The sequence below is a fragment of the Castor canadensis genome, chromosome 6 (genome assembly GCF_047511655.1).
Source record: "Castor canadensis chromosome 6, mCasCan1.hap1v2, whole genome shotgun sequence".
Taxonomy (NCBI): Eukaryota; Metazoa; Chordata; class Mammalia; order Rodentia; family Castoridae; genus Castor; species Castor canadensis.
Genome location: NC_133391.1, coordinates 32,556,326 through 32,579,664, shown reverse-complemented (window position 1 = coordinate 32,579,664; position 23,339 = coordinate 32,556,326). Strand labels below are relative to the sequence as shown.

Sequence of the window (23,339 nt, the reverse complement as noted above, 5' to 3'; positions counted from 1 at the left end):
TTAAAATAGGTGATTTTGTTACTTGTAGAGTTAACAAAACAGTTCACTTTTAAAATATCAAGGCCAAGAAAAATTAAAAACTTCAAGAACTATTTCAGACTAAAAGACATTCCAACCAAATACATTGCACATAAGGGGAAAACATCATTAAATGACATGACCATAGAGCTTAGGCAGGGAGTTAGGGAACCTGATGCCTAAGAACAATGGATTGGATGGTAATTTTTAAAAAGTCACATCCCGGTGTCCTGATGTTAACAGAACACCTCCTGACACACAGCAGGGTCTTGCTGCCCTATGGCCCCTGCAGCCCATGGGAAAGGACAGTCCCAATCTGACCATTCAGGCCATAAACACCCACACTTGAAACATGAGAGGTGAATGATATGTAGCCCAGCCTCAAGGAGTTAATGACCAAAATGTAGTTTTCCATAAATAACTTTCCTTGTCCATAAACACCAAAAACTAAAGCACTTAAGGGGCAGCCACTCATTCCAGAGCCTGCCCACTATTCATAATTGAGAGTATACTTACTTTGCTTTGTATTAATAAACCTATAACTTCTTAAGCCATCTCTGTGTCTATCCTTGAATTCTTCCTCAATAAAACCAAGCACATCCTGGCTCGTGAATTAGTAAGCCTGATCTAGTGACAAATTACTGGATTATTGATAAAGTATGAACAGAAATTGTAGATTAGATCATAGTGCTGTATCAATATGAAATTTTCTGATTTTGATTATGTAGCATGGTTTTTCTTTGAGACAATGTGGAAAATATTTAAGTAGAGTTTTAGCTTGTATTATTATCATCATATCCTTTAGGCAACAATTTATAATCTAAAAGATCAGCAAGGAGAGAGGGAGGAACAGAGTAGAGAAAAGAGAGAGAGAGAAAAAGGGAGAGAAGGGGAAGAAAAAAAGGGGAGAAAAAGAAGGGGAGGGGAAAAGAGGGTAGGAGGGGAGAACAGACTATGGTTAAGGGTTATATGGGTTTTCTTTGTATTATCTTCAAACTTTTCAATAAGCTTATAATTACATTTTATGCAAAATAAATGTTTTTAAAGATGAGATTAGCGTCTAGATAGTCTCTGGATAAAACACTGTGTAACATCTTAGTTCTTAACTGTGGTATCAAAGCCAAAAGATATTGAAATGATTTATCCTACTGACAAGGAAACACTAAGATATTTATCAGTATTTCTTAACTGCTTCTATGGGTAGTTCAGAAAATAGTAAGAGAGACTAATTCCTCAGGGCCATTACAGAAAAGGAAAATCATTCTCCAATAACAAACTCTTCCTTCCTCTCTTCAAAAGTAAGAATGACGCCATCCGATGTAGTCAAATTCCATAAGAACATCTTCATCTTTCAGTCCATCTCTTTTATTTCCATGGTAGACTAAGCCCTGTAGTCAAAAACATTTATTTGTAAGTAATCACAAAATATTACAGGAAACACACAAAAATGACAACATTCTGTTTTTACCTTTCCTTAATCTCTCATAGTTGAGCAGACTATCCTGTCAATACTCATTTCACAGACACAGAAGTTGGTTTTCTGGCAATTACTATTTGTTAGTCTTGTAGCAGCTAAAAATGTACATTTTCCACAGGCAAAAGCCATATCCATGACTTTAGCATCACTGTAGACCAGAAAACATAATGGGCAACTGTTAAATTTTGAAACTTAAAATTGTATCCATTATTACTTTTTAAAAAAAAATTATTGACTAAATATCACAATAGACCCCAGTACAAAATTAATACACTAATAAAAATTAAAATAAAATTATTTGAAATAAAAATTTATTGCCTAAAATATATCACATAACAAGATATTAACCATAAATTCATCACTAAAATATTTACTTTTTTCCTTAGCTCCTGATGAGAATCATGGCCTCTCCATTTCCCATTTTATTCCATACTAGCAGTTTGGAGTCATAAGGGAAATTAATTTGCAATATTACCATCGATTATGGCATGCAAATTCTTATTATTTATGTAAATTTTTCAGTCAAACTGAGGGATTAAAAGGAAGAAATAAATGTTTGTGACACAGATAACAAGGTCTCATATGCCTATATTTTAATGGCAAAAAAGAGAATTAAAGTGTAATCCAAGATGAGGTTTCTTGATTGACATTTTTGTTTGTTTTTTTCCTCCCCACCCATAGGTGATTATAATTAGCTAAAACATGATAATTCATTGAATTGCCTGTCAAAGTAGGACTTCCTAATGAAAATAATTTAGCATGCTGAATGAAAATATAAAACTGTCAGGTGTTGTGGCACACACTTAGGTCATTTAGGAAAACCCTATCTCATATATATGCATATATAAACAGGTATATTATATAAGTAAATAAATAAAAAACCTTCTTGAGAAACTTCACAAACTTGCCAGAACATAATTCAGATTAAGCCAAGGCTTAAGTAAATGTGGAAACCCCAATGGTATGTAAATAAATATAGTAGGATGAATAATGAATCCATCAAGAAGGGTATTCTAAGTAGTGAACTCCAACAAGCTATACAAGTCTCAGACCTCAATGTGACATAACTTCATTAAAAATCACCCTGAAACTGTATTGAACGTTGGATTTAGGCAGGAGAGAAAAAGAATAATCTCAACTAAGAATTCAAAAATCAAAAGTGTCACTTATGTGATATTCATTTACTATATTATTTAAAATATTCAAATTGGCAATGTGGGAGAGGAAGAAATGAAGAAGATAAATGAAATCAAGGACTTGTGAAGCAAGCACAGAATACACAAGATATGTTTATTTAGATCAGTAAGTCAGTAACCTATGAGACTTGGTAGGTGCAGGTACACTAAGGAAAGCCCACAAACATAAAGCATGGACAAAACGTAAGAAATGGACAAGTCGACACTAACTTCACACAAAATACACAAGAGCACATATTTGACATTCATGAGGTTTTAAGTTCACCTCCCACTGGTGAGACCCCTGTGGACTCTGACCACAACACAAATTGAACCTATAGTTGCTCATCAGGTTAATTAGAAAGATGAAGTTGTGGCCAGACATACTGGCTTCTGCATTCACAAGTACAGAAAATGTGTGACCTGACTACAAAAAACTTCAGTTACTGGCTTTTTCACTCAAACCTCAATTCTGGAACACAAACCACACCATCATCAGGGAAGTGTTATGCAGTTCAGAGAGTCAAGGTGCAGGAAGATTGATTAACCCAGGATTCCCATGATCCTTTCACTCTCTTGCATCTTAGCCTAAGTGCAACAGCATGTCACATCTTTTTCATTTTGCATTGCACTTTGGGTTCTAGATGGATTCAATTTACTGTGTGATATCAGCATCTTAATTTGGCCTATAAGCCCTTTTATTCTCTGACCTCTGGGATAGTTTGCCTGTGAGTGTATCTGGAGTATAAAATTAGAAAAAGTTAGTTCTTTCACAGAACTACTTCAATGGGTTTGTAACACAGAGCATCAACATTTACAGGGCCCAAGTTTAGAATTAAAAGTTACAAGAGTCTACTCTGACAGCTACTCAGGATGCAGAGATAGAATTGTGGTCAGAGGTCATTGATAGAACAATAATGCCATCATTATATAAACCAGCGGCCATTTTATCCTCAGGCCTCACCTCTTGGAAAATGAAGCCATTCCCAATAGCAGCCCCACCCTTTAGCAAAACATCCTGCGCTCCAAGACAAGCTCCACCCAAGCTCCACCACCATCAGGGACACCTGCACATGCACCAACTTCTTACCCTCCTCTTCTACAAAAAGCCATACCTGGCCCAGACTCGCTCCTTTCCTGAGCCATCTTTCCCAGATAAGCCAGATGGCTCGTGCCTGTCATTAAACCTTGCCCTTGGACGTGAGATTTTCTCATGAACTTTTCTTGCGAGCAGCATTTTTCCTAACATTTGGTGCTATGACTTGGATATAGGTGCACTCCCAGCATTGACCTTGCTCTCCCTGCCTCCCCCACCCCATCACACTCTCTCTCTCTCTTTACTTCCATTCCCTTCTTTTTGGACCAGATCTGCTTTGTCGGAATCCCCAGTCCTAGAAAGCACCACTCCCTCACTAGCTCACAGGGAAGCTCCTCCACCCCAGTGCACCTCCAAATGCCATCCACCACTGGCCAATCTTCCCTCAAGGTCCTCTCTCTCAGTAAGTCCTCCTTGCATGCAGAGCTGTGATCTTTCTCTCTCTCATTTCCTTGAAATCCTAGTGCTAGATCTCAGCTCACTCTCATCCCAGGGAACCAGGTTCCCCACTAGGGACTGTGGACTCCCTGTGGTGAAGACATTCCCTCTGGGTGCTTCACATCCCTCTCTCTCTCTCTCCCGAGGAACTGATATTTCAGGGACCCCTACCATATCTCTCCTCAGGTCAGGCCTCACCATGGGAGTTGGGCCATCCCAAATTCCCTCAGTCTCCCCATTGGGATGTCTCCTGGCCAATCTTGGGCCCCTTCGCCTCATGCCTGATCTTAAGCCCTGAAAGCTCATTTTTCTCTGTAATCAGGCCTGGCCCCAATATCCATTAGACAATGACTCCAAATGGCCACTTAATGGCACTTTTGATCCCAATATTTTAAGGGATTTATACAATTTCTGTGAGCATACTGTTAAATGGAAAGAACTTCCCTACATCCAATACTTTTCTTATCTCCACACCAAACCCTTCCTCTGTATTTCCTGTTCCTCTGTGCAGATTCTATTAGCCTCTAAACCAGTTTCAAAACCAGCCAAATCCTCTTCCAAACCTCCTCCTGACTCTGAAACTTTCCCTTCTTTCAACACTGTTAATGAGCCTCCACCTTATCAGAGACAGTCTTCCATTGTTCAACCATCAGCCCCTGCCCCTCCTTCTGCCCTTGCCCCCACCCCTTCTTTCACCCCTCTTCTCACCCTTCCTTCTGCCCACCCAGAACCACAGGAACCCATGAAACTCTCCACATACTTGCTCTCATGGACCCCCCAGACAGCTAGTTTCCATCTACCCTCTCCAGGAAGTGACTGGAGCAGAAGGCATTATGAGGGTCCATGTCCCTTTCTCCCTTGCTGACTTCTCAGACAGAAAAGCACCTTGGCTCTTTCACCACTAACCCAGATTCTTATGTTAAAGAATCCTATGACCTTACTTGGCATGACATTATCTCATTCTTTCCTCCACCCTCCTTCCAGAGGAGAGACAAAGGGTCTGGGATGTGGCTAGGGCACACGCAGATGAGGTCCATATCACCATCCCTGCCCATCCTGTAGGGCTACAGTGATCCCTACTGAGGAGCCTAATTGGAATTATCACACCAGTGGTAGAACGCTTAGGGATCAGATGGTTACTTGTTTGGTGCTAGGACTAAAAAAGGCAGACCAAAAGTTTGTTAATTTTGATAAACTCAGAGAAATTCAACAAGAAAAAGAGGAAAATCCAGCTAGTTTCTTGTCCAAACTCACAGAGGCACTAGGACACCATACAAAATTTGACCCTGAAACTCAGGATGGGACAATCATTCTTATGACCCACCTTATCTCCCAGTCATCCCCAGATATAAGAAGGAAACTTGAGAGGCTGGAAAATGGCCCTCAGACTCCACAGACTGAAATTTTAAATTTGGTCTTCAAGGTCTATAATTACAAGAAGAACAACAAAGGGTTGATAAGGAGAGGCAAGATAAGGCTAAATTCCAGATGTTGGCACAAGTCCTTCAACAGAGGCCTCCAACCTCTAACTCCCAAGGCCAGGAAAAATCCTGAACACCTCCCAGCCCATGTTTTCAGTGTGGCCTTGAGGGATACTGGGCCCATGCATGTCCTAAACCTTGCCACCCACCGGGGCCATGTCTTAAATGAAAACAGGAGGGTCACTGGGTGATGGACTGCCCCTCCACTCCTCAAGGCAGAGGGTCTAAGCCCCCCCCTCACCATCCCTCCTCCCTAACTGATCTTCTAGGACTGGTGACTATGGCTGATGACTGATGTAGCTCAGGACTCCCAGGACTGACAACCATAACTTCATGGGAGCCAAGGGTAACTGCCCTCATCGAAGGTAGGCCTATCTCTTTCCTCATAGACAAAAGCATCACATTTTCTGCCTTGCTGGAGTTCTGGAGACCTACCAAGTCTTCTTTAACCTCCATAGTTGGGGTGGAGGGAAATCTTACCCAGTCCATTGTGTGGGACCTGCAGTCACTACACATCATGAGCCAATTACTACTGTCAAGTATCCCTCTGTTTTCCCAAACCAACCTCAATATCACATTTCTCTAATCCACTTACAAAGATTAAAGCTTATCATCTCAGAGCTTCTCACTAATGGCCTGCTTCACTCAACCCACTCCCCCTATAACACTCCTATTCTGCCTGTAAGAAAACCCAATGGGTCTTACTGGTTGGTAAAGGACCTTTGTTTAGTCAACATGGCAGTGACTTGTATACACCCGGTGGTGCCCAACCCCTACACTCTCCTGTCTCTCATCCGCAGTACCACCACCCATGACAGTCCTGGACCTGAAAGATGCTTTCTTCATTATCCCTGTCCACCCATGGTCCCAAAACCTCTTTGCCTTTACCTGGACTGATGAAGATACCCATACTTCCAAACAAGTGGCCAGGACTGTGTTGCCTCAGGGGTTCTGGGATAGTCCCCACCTCTTTGGCCAGGCTCTGGCTAGGGACCTCCTTACCTTCCATCTCTCCCCAAGTGAACTCCTCCAGTATGTAGATGATATCCTGCTCTGCAGTGCCTCACTCGAGGATAGCCTAAAACACACTGCCCTTCTGCTTAATTTTCTGGGAAAAAAGGGATACCATGTGTCCACTAACAAAGCTCAACTGTCTCTCACCCAGGTGACTTAGCTGGGCCTATCTATCTCCCCTACTCATAAGGCTATCACCACAGATCATAAGGCCTTGTTAGCCTCTCTCCCTGCCCCTACCACAAAGGCTGAAGTTCTCTCCTTCCTTAGCCTGGCTGGCTATCTCAGAGCCTGGCAGCCCTACTTCAGTCTAATGGTTAAGCCTCTATATGAGGCATCCAAGGGTTCCATTCAAGAGCCCCTGGACCCCTCTCGGCCTGTGTCAGGTCATTTTAAAACCCTCTTACAAGCCCCATTACAAGCCCCGGCACTTCACTTGCCGGACCTCACTCGTCCCTTTTTCCTTTATGTTTCTGAGAGCCAGGGGCTTGCCCTAGGAGTTCTGGGACACAACATAGGGCCCTCCAATGTTCCAGTAGCATACCTCCCCAAACAGTTAGACCCCACAACAAGGTGATGGACCCCTTAGGGCCATGCCTTAGGGCCATGGCAGCTGCCTCTCTCTTGATTCAGGAAAGCAAAAAGCTTACCTTTGGGTCCCCCCTTACTGTTTACTCTCCCCATAGCCTTTCAAAACTCCTCACATATAAGGGACTTTACTCTATCCCCACCTCTCATATCCCATCCCTCCAGGTGGCCTTGGTTGAGGATCCCACTCTAACTTTTGTCTCATGTCCCCTACTTAACCCAGCCACTCTTCTTCCTCTCTCTTCAACACCTGTTGTTCACTCATGCCCGAAAATCTTTGAGGAGCTCCTCCCCTGCCCAGACCACATTGAGGAGGGTACCCTTTCTCAGGCTAACTACACTTGATCATTGATGACAGCTTCTTCATTCACAATGGACACCAAAGAGCTGGATACGCTATTGTGTCTTGAGGAGGGTACCCTTTCTCAGGCTAACTACACTTGGTCATTGATGACAGCTTCTTCATTCACAATGGACACCAAAGAGCTGGATACGCTATTGTGTCTTATTCCACCATCATTGAGGCATGCCCTCTCCCTTTGGGTACTACTTCCCAAAGGGCAGAATTGACTGCCCTAACCAGAGCTCTAACATTGGCAAAAGACAAAACTGTCAACATTTACACTGACTCTAAATATGAGTTTCAAGAAACGCATCTGCTATTTGCTATCTGGAAGAAAAGGGATTCCTAACTACAAGTGGAACTCCCATTACCAATGCTGCCTCAATAACCCAGGTCTTAGAGACTTCACACCTTCCTTCACAGGGAGGCATTACTCATTGCAAAGTCCACAAAACTGACTATTCCATAATTGCCAGAGGAAATAACTGAGCAGATACAGAGGCCAAGCAAGCAGCCCTCCAAACTGCACCCCCATTGATCATGTACCCCCTTTACTCCAGCTTCCTCTCCCCCTCACTAAACTCTCTCTTCCCCCTTCTGAAGTTAAAACTCTTCTTTCCTATTTACATATGCTTTTTCATCCTAACCTTTATGCTCTTTACACCTTTCTCTGCCAATCCCTTTCCCTATCTCCAGGAGACATACAATACCTTAAACAGGTTACCCAATCCTACTCAATTTGTCAGCACACAAACCACAACTCCAATATCAGACCCCCTCCCTTTCCTATCCACCAAGCCAGGGGATGCCACCCTGCCATGGATTGACAGGTGGACTTCACACATATGACTCCAATAAAGAGGATTTAGTACCTCCTAGTATTGGTAGACACCTTCACAGGATGGGTGGAAGCCTTCCCTATGACCAATAAAAAGGCCTCCACACTAACAACGATTTTGGTCACAGACATCATCCCATGGTTTGGTCTCCTGGCCTCCATCCAGTCAGACAACGGGCCTGAGTTTGTTTCCTCTATTTCCCAAAAACTGGCACAAACCTTAAATATTCACTGGAGATTTCACATTCCCTATCATCCCCAATCTTCAGGTAAATTTGAACGTGCCAATTGCACACTAAAAAATACTCTCTCCAAACTCTCCCTTGAGCTCTACCTAGATTGGACAAAGCTCCTACCCCTAGTCCTTCTCAGCCTCTGGGCCCTTCCAAAAAGACCACTCATGCTCAGCCCCTTCGAGCTCCTCTATGGCCGTCCACTCCTCCCTATCACAGTTCAACCAAGACCCCCTAACATTTCTCCCACTCTCCTCACTTTTCTTCTCTCTTTCCTTTGGTCTCATGCTCATGATCAGTTACCACAGTCCTCTGACACCACCAAAATAACTCCCTCCCTCCAAATGGGAGATCTGCTTTATTGAAAAAGTACAGCCACACCGGGCCACCTACAAGAAAAGTGGAGAGGCCCACTGAAGGTCATCCTCACCACCCCTATAGCTGCTAAGCTAGCAGGATTTCCCTCATTGGTACATGTTCAAAATCTAAAACTGGCAGCCCCACAAAAGACCTACCAATCTCATCTTACAGGACCAACAAAAATAACGATCTCCTGCCTCCTCAAGATCCTAGAAGATGAAGACACATCCAGGGAGACTCCTGGGGCATAGGCAGGAGCCCTATGCCTAGGGACCTTGCATCTCACCTATTCACTCTTTATACTTCCCTCACATTCTTTGCTGTCAGTGCCTGCCCACACTTTTACTCTTTCCTATATACACTCTACTCTGAGATTTTACTCTTCCCACCTCCCAACACAATCAGCCTCCCTCCTTTCTCAGACCTTCTTTATCCCTACTTCATAGATTGGATAGCCAACCTTCACCTTCAAGGTACTCTCTCAAACTTTACTCCTGAAGAAATTTATTCATTTTCCAACATTCTCTTTGCCTTATTGTAAACTGCACCCCCTATGCTTTCATTCCATCCCTTTCTGTGGGTAATTCTTGTCCTCGTCCCTTCTCTCCTAAGTGTTGGCCTGTGGGCAACTTCTCCCCCTGACTGGAGATGGCCCCATCAGGCAGCTCTCTGTTTTGGATACCTCACCCTGTGTACCTTACTCCTTGTACACTCTTCCTTCTTATGACTTGGACCTTTGCAAGCTCCCCCCAAACCATGCTGGCCATTTACAGCATATACCATCATGCAAAAGGCATGCCGTAGCATTACCACTTTATGCCAACATCTTAATCAAAAATATTGGGCAGGTATCAGCAAAGGTGACCATGCTAGCTGCTGCTGCCACAGGAGGAGGGGGCAACAGGTATGCTAGACTTACCTCTCACAGCTTGGTACATCTGATGGAGGCGGAGTCCAGGATGAGGCCCTCCAGAAGGTCCTCCACACCCAGGTACCTCAAAGATTAAACAATTTATTCTTTCCCACCAGAAAGCTTCTTAAAATTCCTTTACATATGCTGTCCCTTTCTGAAACACTTCTCATGCAGGTCATAAATACCACTCATCAACTACTCAACCACACCAATCCTACTCTAGCCCATGGTTGTTGGATATGTCAGTGGACTGACCCTTCTCAGGTCATTGCCAGCACCATAAACATTTCCACACCATTTACCTTAAATTGTTCCTTCACCAAAAGGCCCACTGCCTCTACACTTTCCCCAGTTCCCCTTTCCCAGCCAGCCCTTTCTGCCTGCAGAGTTCCTCAGGGATAGTTGAGGTGGGCTCCCCAGTGGCCAAAAAATGTCACACCACTAGGGTGGCCAACAAAACCAAAAACAATATCTGCTTCCCTCCCCCCATTTCCAGGGCTCTCTTTCTATGCAGTCAGAGTGTATACTCCTGTTTACTGCAAGCCTGGAAAGGTATTTACACTCTGGTATTTTTGGTTCCTGGCATGGATATAATTACAGAAGATCAGGACCTACCCATCCCCCTCACTGCTCTCCTTCGATATAAAAGGGCAATTCAGGCTATTCCCTTGTTAGCTACCCTGGGAATAACAGCTGCTATGGGGACAGGGGCTGCAGGAATAGGAACCTCTGTCCACTACTGTGCAAAAGTCTCTAGTCAATTGATAAGTGATCTTTAAATGTTGACGGAGTCTATCCTAACGTTCAAAACAACTTGACTCCTTAGCCTCAGTTGTACTCCAAATCTGACGAGGCCTTAACCTGCTCACTGCAGAGAAGGGTGGTCTCTACCTATTTTTACAAGAAGAGTGCTGCTTCTATGTTAACCAGTCAGGGGCAGTAAAAAATAAAATTAGGCAACCCCAGGATCAATCAGAAAAATAGAGAAGGGAGTTGGAGGACTCTTGGAATCCTCTAGGCAACATTTCACAGTGGTGCTCCTGGCTGATGGCCATCATGATGCTTATGTTTCTTGCTCTCATATTCTTAAACTTTCTCCCTTGTATCATAAGAATGGTACAAAGATTTCTTTTACACTATATGTCTGCTATTGGTAATAAAAAATTTAACCAGTTGTACCTCCAGGAATGTCAACCTCTCCAAAAGTGCCCAGAAAAACTGCTTAAAAGGCCCCATCCAGGATGCCACAGGAGCCTGAGGATCCTGCCCCATACAATGCCCCCTGCCAGCAGGAAGCCACTAAAGAGACCCAAGTTTCACCCCAACTCCTGATCCTCAGCCCCTTCCATCATCATTATTTAAAAAAAATGGAGGAACAATAAAACAATAATGCCACAATTTTATAAATCAGTGACCATTTTATCCTCAGGCCTTACCTCTTGGAAAATGGAGGCATTCCCAATAACAGCCACCCTCCTTTAGCAAAACTTCCCACTCTCCAAGACAAGCTCCACCCCCATCAGAGATGCCTGTGCATGTGCCAACCTCTTACCCTCCTCTTCTATAAAAAGCCATGCCTGGCTCAGACTCACCCTCTTTCTGTGCCATCTTCCCCAGGTCAGCCATATGGCTGGTGTCTGTCATTAAACCCTGCCCTTGGACGTGAGATTTTCTTGTGAGTTTTCTTCAAAGCAGCCTTTTTCCTACCAGTTAGCACTTGTAAAACCCTATCTGTTAAACAAACTAAAAGCAAAAGGGCTGGCAGACTGATTCAGTTGCTGAAGTGCTTGAGCAAAGGCCCTGAATTGAAAACCCATTAGTGAGGAAAAAAAAAATAAAAAGAAAGAAAAGAAGGTGCCAAGACTTACAGTGTCTCAAGGCATCAAACAAAAAGTCTTTCTTGAGGAAGCCACCACCTTCAATTCAGACCTTAAATTTCCACAGTAGCTCAAACAGAAAAAAAAAATCTCTAAGCACCACAAAGAAAATGACATCAGGAACAAACATGAGCAAAACAATAGATTTGATACACCAAATTTCAAATACTAGGGTTAGCAGTTACCAGGGATAAAACAAGTATTTTAATAACCTTCAAGGTATAAAAGATAGCTTGAACATATAAGTAACTAGCATAGTTATCCTACACCAAAAAACAGAATTCCTAAAAATATAAACAGAGTAGTCAATATTACCAAATAGTAGTTTTACAACAGATTAGAATTAAATGCAAGGCTGGAGGAGTGGCTTGAGAAGTAGAGCACCTGTCAAGCAAGTGTGATGCCCTGAGTTCAAACCCCAGTATAATGAAAAAAAATTGACTTAAATAGAAACCTAAGCATTTATATAATACTGCACTTGATGTGGAAGGTATAAATGTACATAGGTATGACTATTATTCATACCATTTATAGTAATAAGTAATATATAAATAAAGTAAAAAATACATTAACTATACAAAGGAGTTTCAAATGTATCAGGATATCTGCCAATTATGGTTAAGTCAGGCTGATCTAATTACTTCACATTACCTAAAAGTTTATGATTTGGGGCTGGAGGCCTGGATCAGACAATAGAGTCAATGCCTAGCAGTTGAGAAATCATGAGTTCAAACCCCAACACCACGACAATACAGAATTATGATTTTTGTTACATTTTGTGCACCTTACAAAACATGCTTCTGAGCATCATGCTTTCTTTAGTACTAATAACTTTGTATGACACTTCTCTTCCTTTTTAAGTATAATTCTTCAAACACTTTCTTACTTATTCATCTTGTTCTTACCAATGACCTCCATTTGAAAATGAAAAAAGCTGGGTGAAATGAGACATTCTTTCTACATACAATATTTCCAATTCTCACACCAATGTCAATGAATGAATTCCATAAACTCACATTACAGATGTGCCATAGTCAGTCCATTTCCATTTTCCTTCCCCTCTGTCATATGATAACCCAATCCAGTAATAATCTGGGTTGATCTGGGATTGAAGGAAATTCTTTGAACAAAACAAAATATATATTGTGAGAAAATTCTCACCTGATAGACCAAGAGAATTACAGGTAAAAGGCTCAGCTGTTCTATGATCATTACATTAATTGTGAAAAAAATGAGTTTGGTTTCATAAGTTATTGAAAGCATGGAAAAATATAAAGATTAACTATCTATCATTAGATTCATTAAAATACTTTTCACAGTTTATGAAACTATTAAATTTCATACTCCAGAAGAATTTTGAAGGATGTGGGAAAATGATGATCACATAATCTTAAGCAAAAGGAGGAATCATCAAAAGAAAATATACTAAAATAAAAAGTGTGTGTTAAGAGGTGCATGTTGAAGATTTATGCTGCTAAAAGAAAGTCTTCCTATGTTCTGTCTGTGAAGGAGTGAAGAGGAGGGGGTGTATTTGCTGTGTGTAAAAGATAAAATCAAATTATGTAGCACACAATGCCTGCTTAATGACTGTACATATTTTAAAATATAGATTTCAATTTAACTTTGTTTTTTGTATCAAACAGAAAATTATTTCATGTATTGATGCCAAGAACTCATATATATTTTAAATTTGAATACAAATTTTGTGATATTTACTAAAGGAAAATGAGAGGTGCCTCTGAAAACCACATGTTTATATTTTAAAAATTTTCCTCAGTAAAAAATTAAAAACACAATATCAATTTCAATTTCCTACTGTTTTATTTTTAAAATTAATTTTCAAAGATAGATATCTTTATATAATGTGCAAGAATATTGATCAAGTAAATGTTATTTACAGATGAAATTAATATCACCATAAAGCTAACTAATACAAATGTTAGCATGTTTACAGCTCTTGTATCTGTTTTGCAGATAGACCCAAAGAGGCTAAATAATTTAGCTAATGTCACTGAGCTAACAGGCACTCTCAGAGAAGGATTTGATCCAGAAAGTCTGGCTTTGGGCTCCTTCTAACAGGCAGGAGTCTCCCAGGAGACTCATAAACACATTGTTCACATAGCTGACAAAAACACACAAACACAAAAAGTTGATCATTTCTTTCTTTAATACTGTATGTATGTCTTCAGTTATCTTGTTGTCCCAGAGTGAAAGACAGAATCCAAGAATAAAAGTGAATGTAAGAGACCATGATACCTTTTCGTCATAGTCATCTATCTTCAAAAGGGATAAACTATAACTTTGGCACATCTTTTTACATCCCTTCCAGTCTTTAAATTCCATGACAAAATAATAACATTTTACTCCATGACAAGACCAGTGGCCACAGAGTTTGCCTGCAACATATGAGGAGAATCATTAGGCTTATTGTTTTCTGGTATTATGTTAGTCAGAGAAATATGTATGTCACCAATCCACAGCTAAAGAAACTCTCACAGCTCTCAATAATGGTGATACATTGATATTGTAGCATGCCCAGGCACCTGCATCTTTATCTTCAATGGAGCATTATTCACAATAGCAAAGACATTGAAAAAACCATAGTGTCCATTGATGGATGAGTGGATACAGAAAATGAGGCAAATACATAGGATGTACTATTATTAAACCTTGAAAAAGAACTAAATGAGCTGATTGCTGGTAGCTCACACCTGTAACTGAAGTCATCCCAGACAAAAAGTTTGCAAGACTATCAAAAAAATACACAACAAAATGCAGAGCTGGTGGAGTAAGTCATAGATAGCCTGTCTAGTGAGCATGAGGCCTTCATTTCAAACACCAATACTGCCAAAGAAAATCAAATGCTAACATATGCAGCAACACAGATGAACACTGAGAATGTGAACACTAACTGAGATAAGGTTGTCATACACTTTATGATTCCATTTAGATGTGCTTTCTAACAAAATGAAACTTACAGAAGTATAGACTAGATTGGTAGTTATTGGGTGCTTTAATTTGTGGAATAAGCAATTGCTCAGTGGGTATAAACTTTCAGTTATGCAAGATGTTTAAGTTCTGGGTATACTTACTGTACACTATGATGCCTACATTATTAAAATGGCACACTAAAAATCTGTTAGGAGGGTAAACCTATGTTAAATGTTATTATCACAAAGAAATAAATACACTCAAGGAAGTCTTTGAAGATGATTGATGGTCTATTATTTCCCTGCATGTAGTGATGGTTTCAAAGTGCAGAATGAAAAATACTGTTTCAAATCTTTTTGAAGTGCAAACATAAGAATGGTCATTGAGTTTATGATTTGTAGGGCTTTACTAATCCAAGCATGACTCTTTTAGGGTTCTAGTGCCATGTCTGAAATAAGCAAATCCAAATACCCACTTATATCTAAGAGGTACAATTTAAAATTTGTGAGTTAACTCATATATCACTAGGATCTTAAGTCTGTTTATTAAACTTCAAAGCTCTGGAGAAGGTGAATATGGATGATGTAATTCCTATATGAGAAAGAATATAGAATTTTTAAAGCTGTTGAGGCCACCATAAAAAGGAGACTAAGGTAGAAAGAAGAAAAATAGAGAAGATGATCCAATTCAGGTTATATTACATATATACATGGAAATGTTACAAGGAAACCCTCGGTGTAGCTATCTTATACAAACAAAATTGTCATTTTTCTTTCATTTAAAAATCAGAGAACAGGAGGGTAGAACAGCTCCTGCCTTGGGGTGGGAGTGGGTACCAGTGGAGGGAGGAAGTGGGGAAAGGGTGTAAGAGGATGAAAATAGTGAAAATACTGTGCACACATTTATATAATTGGAAAAATGAGACCTATCAAAACTATTCTAGGAATGGGGAAGGGGGTAAAAGGAGAATGATAGAGGGATAAATTCATATATGATATGTTGTAAGAACTTTTGTAAATGCCACAATGTACCCCCAGTCAGCATAGCAAAAAAAAAAAGCAATCTTTTAGTTGAGGCACCCATACCTATTGCATTTTCCAGAGATTTTGAAGCAGCTTTATTTTTGTCAAAACAACTCTTCTTTTTTACAGAGAATAAGCACAGCTCCTTTTTAGGCTGAAATGTTGTATTTTTGGAACTATCACATTCTAAAGACTTATTTGTCAAAAGTTGTTCCAATAAGCTGTTCTTTTTCAGAATGTGGTACCTTTGATGGATGTTTTCTAGACTTTCTTGTTCATGTTTATCTTGAAAATAATGAAAAGTTAAAATCAATAGCATAGATATAATTGTAAAAGCATTCTTGAATTAACACACGAATTTAAGACAAAAGAAGCCTTATTTTGATAAACAACTCACATAATTAGTTTAATTAGTAATTTTATTTTTAGAAAGTAACACCTTAATGACCTGACCATAGAAATGGAAACATCAAATTTCTCATTACTAGCAACTTCAGTGTAAAATCAATAAAATATCTGATTAAGATTATGATAACAGCTCACCTTTCGATTCATTTTTATCAATATATCATTTATAAATAAAAAAGTAGAGATTAGTTTTCAACACTTTCAACATCACATCTTCTAAGCATGAAAATTTGAAATAAGAACCATGAATATATCACGTAATGATTATTTTAACAGATAAAATATCCATGGGAGAAAAGACAGTATGAACTAAATATGTAATTTTATATGAATATAGCATATCAGTGGTATTTTCCAAAGATGTGTAGGAATTAAAATAAGAGGTAAAGCTTAATTTAAACATTATCTAACATCCATGAACAGATTGAGTCTGTTTTATTCAGATTCATTCCTTTACTAAACCATTTCTCATTACATACATGGAAAAAATCAAAAGAAAGCCAAAATTTCTTTTGAACAAGTTTTTCTCAAGGAATGTTTTCCTCAAAATCACAGTGACTTTAACTCAGATGGCAGAATATCAATAAATCCTCTGTTGTCAGAAAGAATCTGACCATGTTTAAGGCCAAGCAAGACAGGTCATCTTAGCCCCAGAATCAATGGAAAAGATAAGTGAAAGAAAATGATATTGTCATATGCCCAGGAAAATAAAAGCCTCCTACAAATGCCAGAGCCACCTAAGATAGCCCCTGATTATAGACAGGAAAATGGATGGAGCATGTGAATATATGCACAATTAGTGTCTAACACTATTACTCAGACAAGAGCGATGTATTTCAATTACTCACTTTTTATCATCAACACTGCTATTGTTGTGAAAAGAAGTAAACACAGGATCCCAAGAGTTACTGTAATGAGTTGCCAGGGCACTGAAAATTCTTAAATACAAAATGAAGAAAATAATCATCAAGGAAAGAACCTGCCCATTACTAACCTTAACTAGAGTATCATTTGAAAGAAGGGGTCATTATCGCTAAAAACTTGTAAAGAGTGTCAAAAATAGATTCATAGTTGTAATCTAGGATATACAGATTAAAGATTTTAGACTTCTGGTTAACACTTGCTCATTGTATAATCCTACATAAAGGAATAGTTCTATAGGATTTCAAACTTTCGTTTCCTTTTTTTCTGTAATTAAACAAGATCTCACTACATGATCCAGGCTGACTTCAAATTCTTGATCTTCCACTCTTATTCTCACAAGTATTTGAGGTTATAGGGTGTGCCAGGTCACCGAATTTTATAGGACTTCAAAACTACATCTTTTAGCAAAGCATGGAAGGCAATAAGCATGACACACATAGGAGGATCCAAGCTGGCATGTGTATACCTCCATGAACACAAAACCAATAATGTAAAGGAAGAAAAGATAAGTCAATATTCTTGAGAAACTGATAGCCAGTAGTGGATATTTTGAAGCTGCATGTGTCATGGGGATCCATCCTTACAAGAGTTTCTAGAAACGAACTTTCATTTCTTTTTCATTAATTCTGTTTTTCTACGGAGAGTACCAATTATCCTTGTACATATGAATAATAAAAGAAAAATGAAAAAAAAAGGGAATACTACCTAAAAATCATTTAAAAAAAGAAATCTGAAAGTCATATCTTTATCTCTACATCTGAAGCAAAAGTTTTCAATTTAGAGTTTTATTGAAACAATATTTGAAGACTGAAAAGTAATAAAGAAATAGAAAATTTAGAATTTCCATTTTTTGACTGAGTTTTAGTTTTTGCCTACAAAGAAAAATCATTTATTAAAAAAGATATGAGGCATGGGTCAAGGGGTAGAGCACTGGTCTAATAAGTGCAAAGTCCTTAGTTCAAACCCCAGTAAATAAATTTTTAAAAAAAGGAAAAAGAAAAGTTATATTCATATTCATCATGATCAAAACCTTAAAAAGGCAGAACTAAAAAGACACAAGTCCTTCACTAAGAATTCCCATTGTGATTTGAACCTTTTTGCAGCTTCACTGCCATTAGTGTTTGGTAAATATTTGAGATCCCTGACATATCTTTCATTTGAATAAGAGCCTTCTTTTTAACACATACTTTTCATTTTTCTAAGATTTACTTCTATAGAAAATTCAGTGTTTCTTCAGACTCTATTTTGTTGTCTACTTTTAACGGCCACACAAATCCCTCTTGACAAGATTTCAATAAAAACTCCTAATGTTTCTCACATTTAAAAGAATTTATTAATTCATTTTGTCATTCTCAAAAACATAAAGTATTCTAATATTCTACTAGAGTAGAAAGAACTCTACTCTAGTTTTTTCATATTAACAGCTGACAACCAGAAGTGCATATAATACATTTTTGTCATATTTAAAAGTTTAGCAATGCATAAGAAACAGATGACTTTACATCCTTAAAACTTTTACCTTTTCCTTCAGATTTTCTACAATTTTGAGTATCATCAGTTCTTAATCTATTCTGTGACTCTGGAGAAGACTAAAGAAATCTCAGGGTAAAATATGTCACCTCCTGATCGCTCATCTTTAGAGTAAGAAGAGAAGCATGTTTTGCATTGAAATCTTGCCTTGAAATGATTTTGGTGCAAAAAAAAAAACCCTAAACTGTCCAACTATAACAACTTACAAAATTTGAAAGATGGTGTGTGTGTGTGCTGGTGGTTATGTGTCTATGAACGCCTTCAAGTTCCTAAACATGTAGACTGTGCCTGATTTATGTAATACATGGAAAATTTTCAACATTTCTGTTCAAGTCATTTGTACTTCTAGTGATCACTGCCACCATTATTAGAAAATATGAAAACATTCTTTTAAACAACCAGGAGATTATTACCTACCCACATAGTCAATTTTAATCAAAGTGTTCAATATATACTTATATATAAAAACAAATATATATATATATATATATATATAATTTTAGGCAAAATTGGTATCATCTCAAATCACTAGAAAAGTTTCTTAGACTATTATTTCAAATAAAAAAATTCAAAACTTTCTGATGTATATATCTTTGCTCTTTAAAACCTCATACATGTTCTGAGATATATTTACACATATGTATGAAGGTTGTTGCATTCTTTCAATTACACATAACTCTACTAGTGTTTCCCAAAGTGTATTCCCAACACCACTTGCATATTTGGAGGTTAATTTTGAGATTGGTTAACATTTAGGATTCCAGTTCCCAATACAAAATATGATAAATAACTCTTTTCAATTGGAGCCAAAATGCCTATATTTTAATTCCAAATGATTTCTATACATGAAAATTTGATAAATAATCTTCTAATGTATAATGATATCAGAGGAGCCTGTGTGAAAACAAAATTTGTCAATATGTATTCATTAGTTTGAGTCCATAAAGGATTCAACCTAGTGATGTCTATCAATATAGAATGAAATTATTAAACAGTAAATACTTAAAATTTACCTTGCTTCTTACATTAAACAATATGAAAAAATGATAGAAACAGAAAATCTGGGAAAATTGCACATGTAATTGCATTCTTTCTACTTTATTATCTTTCAAATGTTTAAAACAAGTGTTCATTTTCACTAATTTCCTAAGAAAAAGTATTCTTTCCTATTATACAGTCCTTCAAGTCGAATAAGAAAGTATGTAAAACATTTGACCCAACTAAAAAGTAATTAACTCCCACAAATACTATTTCTTTTTCTTCTGATAACACAAAGCAAAAATCATAGCATGTTAAGAAAAAGAAAAGACCTTTTCATGGATGCTGGACTATAATTTTCACACCATTCAGAATTAATGCAATCCTAATACAGTCAATAAAGAACGCTTTCCCTTCAGTGCCTTCCTCATGAACGATCTTATGAACTGCCACATCTCTGCATTAAGTACGATAACATGGTACAAAGATCCGAGGGAATAAATGCAGGTGTTACCTGTATCTGAGCCATGCAATGATGCAGGGGGAGGAACTTATCCACAGATGAGGGATATGCTGGCTTTTCCAGTCCTGGATCCCTTAGAGACTGTAAGACAGAAGACAGAAGTGAATTGCCTCTGAAAGATACCCCAACTCAAAATTTCTGTCCCTCGTCTTGACCAAAGTGAAAAGAGGAAACTGTGTAATGAAAGCTGATGTCAACCAGAAAGGAAAAATTGTCATGAACGATGTATTTCTCCATTTGAACTAACCACTTGTTACTCTTTGCAAAATGTCATTCTATATCAATGTTCAAAGTCAGTTCCTGAAAAGATAAAAGCATGCATCTTGAGAAAAGATGAGTATGTGAAAACTTGTAAGTATAAATATATAAATATATAAAAGAAGTTATCACTAAATTCTTTAGCTCTAAAATCAAATAATAGTTTTCACAAAGGAAATGTCTCATTAGTTTTTAAAAAATATTTTTTGATTTATTACTTCAAAGCTTTCATATTTCCACCATGAAGATTTTGATATATACTTTTCCAGTTTTTTATCTGTACATTTTATTTACTATCAAATTTGATATCAAGGTGGGTTGCATGGCAGGTTTTACTTTTCTGTATGGTGCTAGACATCAAACCAGTGCCTTGGACATAATGAGGCAAGCACTCTAACACCAAGCTACATCCCCAGTACTTGTTTTATGGGACATATTCTTGCTAAGTGGCTTCAGACGGTCTTGAACTCACTGTGTAATGTGGAATGGCCTGGATCCATCAGCCTCCATATCTAATTACTACGATTATAGCTATGTCCCACCAACCTTGGTTTGCACAGTGTATTTTTGTTATTTTCTAATAAATAATAAGTATTTCTTCATTTAAAAAAATCATCTACAAAAGAACTTTTAAACTACATATAATTCCTACCCACACTTATATCGTAATTAGGCAATCCCCTACTCTTAGACAATTAAACTTCTTAGGGTTTATTTATTTATTTATTTATTCATTGTTAATTTAAAAACAATTTGATATGCACTTTTGAATATTTCCTTAGGACAAACTTTTTGAACATGAAATTATGGAGTCAAAGAGCAGACATATTTAAAGAACTCTGATGTATATTACCAAATACCTCTCTTCCATTTATATTGTATCACTTAAGTATGAAAACATTCACATTTGATTTTTTAAACTGAGATAAGAAGGAATAGACTATATAACTAGATTTCCCATAGATTTGGAAAGGACAGAATGAAATTTATACCCAAAAGCTACATGGTGTAGATACTCTGTCTAAAAATATATATTCATACACACTTTAATCTATAAACTATTCATTGATTTTCTGGCTGCTTTGCTGTAAGAAACTTTTTTATTTGTGAAACTATATATTTTCCACAATTTTTTCTGCTGATGCAGATAGCTAGAGCTCTGCACACACTTCCAGACACACCTTCAAACCTTCTGGTCACAAGTTCAAAATTCAATAACCTTATCTTTCCACAGCAGCAAATTGTACTTCCTGTCCCAGATAGAGGTGAAGAATGTCTGGAAAACCATCTGTTCACAGTGATGGATGGTCTGAATGACTTCAGCAGGTGGACTCATTCCTGGCCAGGATCCCATGCCTGGCCAGGCAGTGAGAGGAGGGAAAAGGAGAGGATGACATGGGGTGAATGTTACAAGCATATTATAGACAAATGTATGAAAATAGAAAAATGAAACCAACCATAAAACTGTTTAAAAAGTAAGGGGGATGCCAGGAAGGGTAGTAAAGAAAGAATACTAAAGAAGGGGTGAATTTGATCAAAGCACATTGTATATATGCAGTAAGTAACACAGTGAGACCCACTTATAGAATTACTTTATGCTAAAAAAAATTGAAATGAAAAAGTCCTTTCTTGAATTCCATGGGGGAAAGATGAGCTGCATTTCCTGAATGTATTGAAACATGGTACATAAGTGCTTGACAGGGAAGTTATAAAGTGAAATTCACAAATTCATTAGTTTTTGGACACATAAGGTCATTTTCAAAGCTTATTATTCTGTGAGAATGAGTGCTTGTCATAGTCATATTTATTCTCAGAAGCTCTGAATTGCATTATTCTCTTCCTTTTACCATGAAATTTCACCATTATGCAAGTAGCTCCTTGTCATTTCTGGAAAGAAGAGAAACATAATAAGATACAGGGATGAAAAACTTCCTCCATAATACTTCAAGGAAAAAAACTCACTACAGTATACACATCCCATACAACACATCACATTTAGTTGGTAGTAAAGCCTTGTATAAGTAGATTTTCTTACTCATTTTCAAAAAATCCTCAATAAAATTTAAAATGGAGTTTTCCATTATCTGCTATCTTCAGTAGGTTTCAGTAATACTACTGTGTTCATGATGGATAAGAAACAGTTTGCTTTGGAGGGGTGAAGACTATAAGGTATAATCATTACAAAGAAGTTCTCCTACTATGATACAAAAAAATAAATTAAAGTGGCAGATCAGAGTAAAAAAGAGGTTTCAGGAAGAGGACAGACTGAAGAGCTGCTGCTGAGAGATTTAAGCTCTTGTTGACTTTTAACCACAAATCACGAAGATTTCCTGTTTTGTGTGTTGTTGCTAATCTTGAACCACCTTTTTTGTAGCAAAGAACATTCTATGTATAGTGTGATAACAGATGTAAGAACAGAATTCATAACTATAGTGACAATAAATCCAGAGTTATTCATTTGACTCCAAGGTGCCTTTCATATGTGTCCATTTCTACCTATCAGAAATCTGCTTGTGATTTTAGTACACTGTGAGTCATCTCTTCCATATGATGGGGGTCCATTAAAAGTACTAACTTCTACTGGTAGGTCTTAGACATATATATTTGTACATATATTAAAAAAGTGCAGAGGTACTGATGTCCAGAGACCAAGTGCTCTTCCACTTGCTCAATATCATCAATGCCATTGTCTCTAAATCTTTCTAACCTTCTGCCCTTTGGCCTGTAGACAACCTTGTGACCACAACACATCTACCATAGCCCCACACCGGTATTCAAGACAACAAAAAGATCCACTAAGATAATGCAAGACATCCAGAAAGCCTCTAGCCAATGAGAAGAAGTACATCAAGTGGCCATCAAGCTGCCAGTGGAACTGGGAATTGAGTAGCTTGTGGGAATGTCAGGATAAGAG

The 23,339-nt window shown here is 38.1% G+C and overlaps 1 pseudogene; it reads right to left on the bottom strand.

Moving 5' to 3' along the window:
* Positions 1 to 11,000: 11,000 nt before the first annotated feature.
* LOC109684838 (killer cell lectin-like receptor 2) lies at positions 11,001 to 18,770 on the bottom strand (annotated as a pseudogene).
* Between the last annotated feature and the right edge of the window lie 4,569 nt (positions 18,771 to 23,339).